The sequence below is a fragment of the Lissotriton helveticus genome, chromosome 4_1 (genome assembly GCF_964261635.1).
Source record: "Lissotriton helveticus chromosome 4_1, aLisHel1.1, whole genome shotgun sequence".
Classification (NCBI taxonomy): Eukaryota; Metazoa; Chordata; class Amphibia; order Caudata; family Salamandridae; genus Lissotriton; species Lissotriton helveticus.
Window position 1 is genome coordinate 132,535,800 of NC_136063.1, and position 8,937 is coordinate 132,544,736.

General features: G+C 41.3%; 1 long non-coding RNA gene across 1 annotated transcript; it reads left to right on the top strand.

Moving 5' to 3' along the window:
• The first annotated feature begins 7,251 nt into the window (after positions 1–7,251).
• Positions 7,252–8,624, top strand: LOC144827059 (uncharacterized). The gene is made up of 4 exons (XR_013610005.1): positions 7,252–7,381; positions 7,468–7,577; positions 7,663–7,747; positions 8,337–8,624. It is a non-coding gene; the product is annotated as an uncharacterized LOC144827059 (long non-coding RNA).
• Positions 8,625–8,937: the final 313 nt, after the last annotated feature.

The following is an 8,937-nucleotide window of genomic DNA, read 5'->3' on the forward strand; positions in this document are numbered from 1 at the left end:
TCCCGTAAAGAGTGGAAGTCACGAAGTCAACTCTGGATCCAGCTCTGTGGAACTGTGCCTAGAGCATCGGTGGTCCTTACTCCGCTCGATGTCGCACGTCAGCCAAGGTTAAGAGGAATTCCGTTTGGACTTCTTGTTCTTCTGCTCTTCCCTGAGTGTCCCGGGGACCTTAATTGGGATGGAGACGATTTAGGGCGCCAGGAGCGATCCTGCGACCTCCTCATCTTCTATCGGGACCTTCCCGGAGTCTCGTTATACGGTGTCGGTTGGTCAGTTGCGAGGAGCTCCATCGCTTGCTCCCTCAGGCCTTCTGAGCCATGGCCTGGTAGTTCGAGCATGACTTTGAATCATGGTTGAGCTCCAGATACCAGAGATAGACAAGGTAGTGATCGGTCACCGACATCAGGCGGTGGCAAGCATCACACGGCTTGAAACCTGGCTTCCTCAAAGATATCCCTCGCACACTGTGAGAAGCTGGCTTGGTATTTTGTGCTCACTTATTTAGGTGCAGCACCCTGCACCGGTCCAGGCGACCTTTATGGTGATTTTTGTCTCTCTAAGTGGTAGCTGTGGAGAGCAGGCTTAGTCCAGAAGGAGTGTAAAGGAGCTTGCTGTACCAGTTCATAATCTTATGGTACAGAGTAAATGAAAAAGAACCCCACTGTGTAGTTATGAAATTAGTTATTTTATTACAAACACTCACTAACACAATGTATTATCTCCTAGCTGGGGATACCAATACATAACACACAATATTCAAGAAATAGAGCACGTACGTAGCAGAAATGCACAGTGGACTCCAGGAAAAGGTAAACCATATACTAAAACAGTGCAATGCAAACCACAACTCAAGCCAAGAGTGGACCCAAGAGATGTAGATGAGCCAGGGACTTAGGGAACCACCAAGGTGAGTAACTAGGAACCCCACTGAGGTCGTGTGCAGAGTGGGAGCACAACTGCATACTCAATGTAAGTGAATAGGTAAGTTACGGCTGCAAATTTGAAGAACAAATACCCTTCCCAGTGGAAAACCCGTGAAAAATGGAAGGCTGGAGAGTCAGCCCACCTGTTGTTGTTTATGGATTTAGATTCCGTATGAATTTCCAGATTCATGCCCTTATATAGGTATATTTCACATTGCCTTTATATAGTCATAGAAATCCTGTCCTCATTTAGGCATAGTCCATGCTACCCAAATACAGGCATGGCTACTTACATCCGTTCATCTACGTCACAACGAGTTCCTGGAAAACCAGACTCTTAAGCCTTTAGGACTTCCCCTTGCTTGGATATTGATTTCTCCAAGAACTCATTTATTATGCATGAATGTCTATTCCTTAGGGGTTCAATCATGACGTTCATATGCCCAACTTTTACGTCAATACTGGCATTCCTAAACACGTTCAAGGTGTACCTATACCTTCACTTGCTATGGCAAGGCACGGTGCGGTTCGGCTACCTACTTGCATGACCCGGCTCACCACAGCAAGTCCCGAAGGAACTCATCTCCCCAACTGATGCACAGAACAGATGCTGCCGAGAATACAGCTCCAGTGTTTCTGACTCCCCTTGCGGGGTGTTAGAGAATCAAGTCCTGGGAAAGAGATACCAACCTCTCTCATTCTAAGGTATGGAGCTGGTTAGAACCTAGAGAAACCTTTGGCAATTCTTGGCAAAACTAAACTAAACAAAACTATAGCTAAAAGAGCATCTACTTCTTCCCTCGTACTAGACTTAGGTTAGGTACACTGGGGTAGGATTATTTTAGAAGCAACAGTTGAGTATTTTAGCCTATGTAATTTATGTATGTATTTTTATATATGTCAAAGCAACAGACCATGGTATGACAGTATTATTTTATGTTACTGTTTACGCTGTACGCATTATACTTCGCATTCTGACTTACGATTGTAGCAGTTCATATCTCTTGCATGAGAAAGAAGACTGTTCAATAAACCCTTTTTTTAAAAAAATCCTGTCTCTCTATTTCTGTGCAACTCTGTAGAAATGAAGCATGCACGAATGACTGAGTGAAACGAAGATCTATTTTTTCCACGACTCTGAAGATATTGTTCTGACTCTAAGGGAAACAAAGTTGTCATGTTTATGCGGTTGTCAGATGCTAATTCTTTCTTGTTCATTCGAGAAAGTTTCTAGTGACCTCTGAGTTAGCTGGCACACACAAGTAATTAAGTTTAATGTACTCGATAGAAACATACTGACCTCAGTCTTATGTCAAAACTATAGTGTACTTTATTCCAATGCACAGAGCCTATAAGGGATATAGGAACTATACTACATGGCACCCAACGGTTTGGTAAGGCACTAATTTAACGCTAGATACTGAAATAACTCAGTCGTGCTTTTCTCAGAGACCCCTTTACTCATAATACTGCAATAGACGTCTTGAGTGGGTAAGGGATAATTATAAAAATAACAAAACAGACGACCTGACCAAGGTTCAGCACAACCATAACATAAGCTTAATGAGTATAAGTCCGGTGCAGCACACTTCCCGTGCCTGTCGCCACAAGGCACAAAAGAGGTCAACACGTTTTTCAGAAGGTGGAAGGCACACCCATTTAAATATAAACAAGAAGTCTTCTGTAGTCCAAATATCAAATTCTTTATTATTGCAATTACGCCAAACAAGTTGCACAGCCAACGCGTTTCGTTCCTGGGCGGAACTTCGTCAGGGCTGAAACAAACCCAAAGGTATTCATATTACATGCAATACATTTTTCACGACATAAATATATTACAAGAAGGAGACCTACCTTGAGAATGAGAACGCTTCTCTTTGGAAGCTGGAATGAATGGTTGGATGAGCAGTTAGAACCCATATAGCAATACAAGACGCAGTTGCTATAGTGCACACCCAGGGATTTCCCTTTGACTAAGTTGTCATTGTACCCTGTTCCCTGGTGACAGTGGGGTACTCTCTCTTGTATTTACCTGAAAGAACGGCCTTGGGCTGGAGAGATAGGTTTTGTGTAGACAACATAACTGTGGTCCCAACGGGAGGTGAAAAATTGAACCAACTAGTCAACCTCAAAAAGAAAATTATCAGAACTGAACTTCACGCAGAGTTCTTGACACAATATGTGAGGGGGGGTTCCATACCGATAGGACTCCAGATTCGGAACGAAGCAGGGTTATTTATAGATAATCAAAAAAAATTAGAAACCTGGACGTTTATATGTAATAGATGTAGTAGAGACCTCATGTTACTGATAATTGAGACAGCACAGACCACTATTCTAATAGAAATGCGGGAGATTGAGGAATTAGAAAAAGTTCTCCTAGATTGTAATGCCGTTGAAGAAGCCAAAAAGAAAATAGAGGAAATAAATCAGGACATGAACGGGTACTGCGAGTACTTAACAAACCGCAAAACCCAGAAACTGAGGAAAGATCTTAATAAATTTACCCAGGAAGCAGTATATCCCTTCTTGAGGAAAGACTATTATACTGAGAAGGAGGAACAAAATAGAAATGGAGGCCCAAAAGTGAGATTCCAAAATAGGAGACCGAGACATCTGAACTTCTCAGGCACCTCAGAAAGCAGTGGGGAGGAGGAAGTGCCCACTAGAGAAGAGGAGGAGTATGCAGGACCCAATAGAGATTATGAAAAGCCTTTTTTAGAACAGCGCCCACAGCGGGCACAGAGAGGGTACCACAACAGAGCAAGACGAACATATACAAGGAGGCCAGTACAGAGAGAACAGGAACAGGAATACCAGCAGAACCAGGCTCCTCAGGAGTACAAACGTACCAGAAACAAGGTATACTGGCGATAGAGCTAACACCTATTATAAATCTATCAAGTAGAACATTAACCCCTGTAGAAAAACAAGTACTAGGGATGGGCTTTAACTTTGTACCAACAACAGGGATCAACAAATTCCAGCTAGAAAAAGATTTAAGGGCTTTTTTTCAGAAAGTACGGCAACGCCGTTTCTTCGAAAATAGACCAGATAGAGAAGAGCCCAAGGACTCAGGATTGAGAGTAAAATCCACCTTCACCCCTAGTTTAGGGATGGTAGATAAAAACCTAGAGCCATTCGAGGCAATGGTGAAACTAGAGATAGGAAATCTACTTAGTAAAAAACACTTTCAGGAAAACAACATTAGTAAAACACAGAGGGATGCGATTGACTCTTTATCAAATGATACCCAAATAACAATCAAACCCGCGGATAAAGGCGGAGGGGTCGTAGTCTTCAATACTGAAGACTACAACCGTAGAGCATTGAACCTACTGTCCAATGAACTGCACTACAAGAGAGTTCCACAAACTAGACTCACCAATCTTAAAAAAAACGTAGAGATACTACTGTTAGAAGCCAAGACTAAAGGTGACATCACAGAAGAAGAATGGAAGTTTTTAAATAACACAAACCCAAAAACTCCAGCCTTTTATGGACTACCTAAAGTCCATAAAAGTTTAGACAACCCGCCACTCAGACCCATAGTGGCCTCCATTGACTCTCTGCTAGAACCACTAAGCCAATACGCCGATAGGTTTTTAAAACCGTCGGTGGAGAAACAGAAATCATATATCCGCGATACTTCGGATATGATTGCCAAAACAGAAGGTTTAGAGTTTGACGGTGTAAATGAAATCCTGGTGACTCTCGATGTAGAGTCACTCTACACCAATATTCCGCAACAGGACACCATAGAAGTAGTCAAGACCCTTCTAGAAGAAACAGAGATTGTAGGAGGCAGCAAGGAATTCATTGTGCAATGCGTCTCTATGGTTCTTCTAAATAATATCTTCCTTTTTAAAAAAGACCTTTATCTCCAGTGTAAGGGGACGAGCATAGGCGCGACCTGTGCGCCGAGTCTGGCCTGCATCTATGTTAGCATGTTCGAAAACAAACACATCTACAATGAGGTCAGTCCATTTTACGAAAATATTCGGAACTGGACGCGTTTTATAGACGATATCTTCTTTATATGGTCAGGAACAGTAGACCTCCTGGAGGATTTTCTAACTTGGCTGAATCTAGGAGATCCAAATCTCAGATTTACAGCTGAATACAACAGAACCAAAGTAAACTTTCTGGACATAAGCATAGAGAGGGAAGACAAACACTTGAAAGTAGAGCTATATAAGAAAGAATCAGATCGCAATACTATATTGCACTATAACAGCTACCGCCCTAGGAGTCAAAAAGATTCAATACCCTTCGGGGAGTTTCTCAGATTATGGAGAAATTGTACAAACATTGAGGACTTCTACCGCCATGCAGGAGAGATGAAGTCTAAATTCAAGGATAGGGGCTATCCAAAAAAACTCGTAGAACACTCTCTAAAGAGAGCGAGATTTTACGACAGGGATGGTCTTTTGACCAAAAAAGACAAGAAGTCAACCAATAAAAAAATAGTCATGGTAAGTCAATATTCAGTAGTGGCAAACCAGGTGAAGAATATAATAAACCGCAATTGGAAAATCCTAAATGAGGGGGCAGAGACTATTTTAGAACGTCCCCTGTATGCCTACAGAAAAAACAAGAATCTTAGGAGTAGTCTGGTACACACGTACAGAGAGGATATAATAGAACGACAGACCACTATGACAGGAACAAAGGCGACAGGGAATCACAAATGCGGCAATTGTTGCATATGTGAACTATGTCTAGTGACCAAAGAAGTAGAATTAAATGGAGCCACACATAAAATTACCACACTCAATAATTGCAGAACAAAGAATGTGATATATCTAATTTTATGCCCGTGCAATCAGGGATATATAGGAGAAACAGGTAGGGAACTCAGGTTAAGAATTGGAGAACACAAATCGGCAATTAAGAACAGCAAGGAAAATGCACCTCTGGTTGCCCACTGGAAGGAATTAGATCACAATATAAAAGATATCAGATGGGTAATCCTGGAAAGAATCAAGGAACAAACTAGACTAGGAGATAGCTCAAAAAGAAGAAAACAGCAGGAGCAGTGGTTTATGATCAAGTTTGATACTATCAAACATGGCCTTAATTCAAGGGAGGAGTGGGAAACCTTAATTTAAGGTACAGTCCTATATAGAATAATCAGGGATAGATACAGATAAAGGATTATACAGGGCATGATTGACAAATGAGTCCCAAAAAATTCTTAAACAGCACGACAAGAGTAAATAGATAAGAGATAAGAGTTAAAGCTATATATGAAGGAACTGTAGAATTTACCAAATATAATAAGGACAAATATGAGATATAACACAAGATTCTTATTGCAGGGACACGGAAGGAAGGGAAAGACCCAAAAACAACATAAGGGGTTCTGCCGTATTGGGCGTCCTCTGCCTACACGGTGAGGAATAGTCCGAGTCGATTCTATGCTTCAACACTAAAGATCACTGAATAATGGAGCAACGATAAACAAACTTATACTAGAGCATATAATAAATATTACAAAATGAAAGGCCGACTATGACCTGCATTAGTTAACTTAGACTTTAATGGAATCCTAGAGGCTAAATAAGCCCATTTTCTATAATCCTTTAAAAGGAACATAAAAATTCTCCTGAAGAAACGAGGACCATACAGTAGTATCAAACGTCTACAAAAACATAAAATAATGTTAAAATGGGCGAGTACTGGAAGTCTGAGGGGGGTACACTATATCGGACTCCATTAATGCCAATAGAATCAAACACCACGCTAAGATGGCGCCGAGAATAGAGGCCAATAACAAACGGAACTAGGCATGCGCGAGTCACAGCTGAGCGCAATCGCGAAGATGACCGCATTATATAAACATCACGCCCACAGCGTATGGGTACAGAGGGAGAAGAACGCGGCAGAGGCGCTGACAGACTCTTAAGCAGGTGAGCAGAAGCGGGAGGCTTTGAATTAGGGTCCTCGCAGGTCGACCGAAGGGGCAGGGGAGGCCTTTAAATAATTATGATAAAATCGGGAAATACCCTGGAGACCTTAGTCTCCACAAACGTAATAGGAGAATAACTACGGGAAATAAACGGTGTCCAGGACACGATCCCATTGCCCTTTAGAGAAACACTATCCACTAAGACAGCTCGAGCAACAAGAAGTGTGGCAAAACAGACAGTCAGTCATCCTGCTCAAATCAAACGGAGGGAGATGGGAAAATACAGTGCGGGCGAGCCTAGTTAGAAGGGTTACTCCTTTAAAGAGGGACATTTATCGTGGAAAGAAGATCAAAAGTCCATACCTGAAAAAGAGCTACTCTCATTAGAACCCATAAATAAAACTAGACAGAAATGAACCCAACTGAAAACTCTGAAAGACCACAAATTTATATAATCCTTCCTTGCTTACAGGACATATCCAGTTCCCAAGCGAGAGATAAAAATCCATATATGCCCGTTCATGAGAACGTTTTAATTGACACAAAGGTAAGGAGCAAGGGGATTCGACTATACAAAATAGGCGGTTAGCTATAGAGCGATAACGGCTAACTATGACATATTTGCCTGCACAGATATCCGCCAAATTTTTAAAGGAATCCGATATAAAGAAGGGATCCAAACCCACCTGATCATTGCACAGGAAAAGGACTTGTTTACCCGGATAAGTGGCATCACCCCCTAGGTAAATATAGGAACGGATCAATGACCCCATGGTCTTAAACATAGTAGTCATGAGAAACCAATAAAATTAAATTGTCACCCCATAGGTACATCAAAATACCTACAGGTTTCGTCAGGAGAAGGTTCCCGGACGGATGCTTTTTCCCGGGGGAAGGCTACAAGACCAATGGGGTAAGAGTGATTTCATGAGAGGTGGTAGCTAAGGATGACAGATGGATGAGTGGCACAATAAATACGAGAGTGAGTATATGCCCCCTTCTGCTTCCACACTAAAAAGAAACGGAGGGCAAAGTCGCATATAGTAAGCGCTACCCATATCTTACAGGGTAAATAGGAGAGTGGGAATATAAACCCTGTCCGAAATAATATGGGCTCAAATAGCATGAAAATGTATCTATCCGACTACCAATGTACCTGATGAAAAATACTTGATTGAAACTGTGATTAGACCAAACAGGAGGGATACCTCACAGGGTAAATAGGAGAGTGGGAATATGAACCCTGTCTGAAATAATATGTGCCCAAATAGAATGAGAATGTATCTATCTGACTACCAAGGTACCTGATGAAAAATATTTTATTGAAACTGTGATTAGACTAAACGGGAGGGATAGCCCGCATAAAATCCCAAATAACACGAGAGTGTGGCCAAGTTGTGATTGATTGATCTGGGGACAATAAACAAGATGCTGGATATTAGGTATGTTATAATATGTCCCCAGAGGAGTGATATTGTTTCTTTCTCTATATATCCCCACAGAGATTTTTAAATATATATCTAGAAGCCGGTGACCCCAAAGAGACGGCATTGTTCTGATGAAGGTGTTACGACATCAAGTAATAGAACACCGAAACGCGTCGACGCAATTGTTACCAAAATCCAAACAAGGCCAAGGGAGTAGCAGATACTCATGTATTTTTGATACTGTCTACTATACCACCACTATCAAAGCAAGGGCCAGTGGATCTATATGAGTAGTGGCAGGAGAATTTGAAGGCCACAGTGTTCGGGGGTTTGTGAAAAGGATTTATTTGCTTATGTACTGTACTAGTGATGATTATTTTTCTTCTGTGTTGCATAATTTTATTGATTGTGATACTGTGTTTGTGTGTAATGAACTGTTATTAATTATTTGTTCAAATTTTATTGTTCTTTTTCAAAGAATTTTCTTTGGATTTTTAACTGGTCTTTGGAGCTTTTAATTTTATAATAAAATTAAGAGATTGTGAACGTTCACTTTTTAGTGTGGAACTCTTCATGTAATGCTCCCTTCCCTAAGAATTTTGCCCTTGATATAGCTGGAATGAATGGTTGGATGAGCAGTTAGAACCCATATAGCAATACAACACGCAGTTGCTAT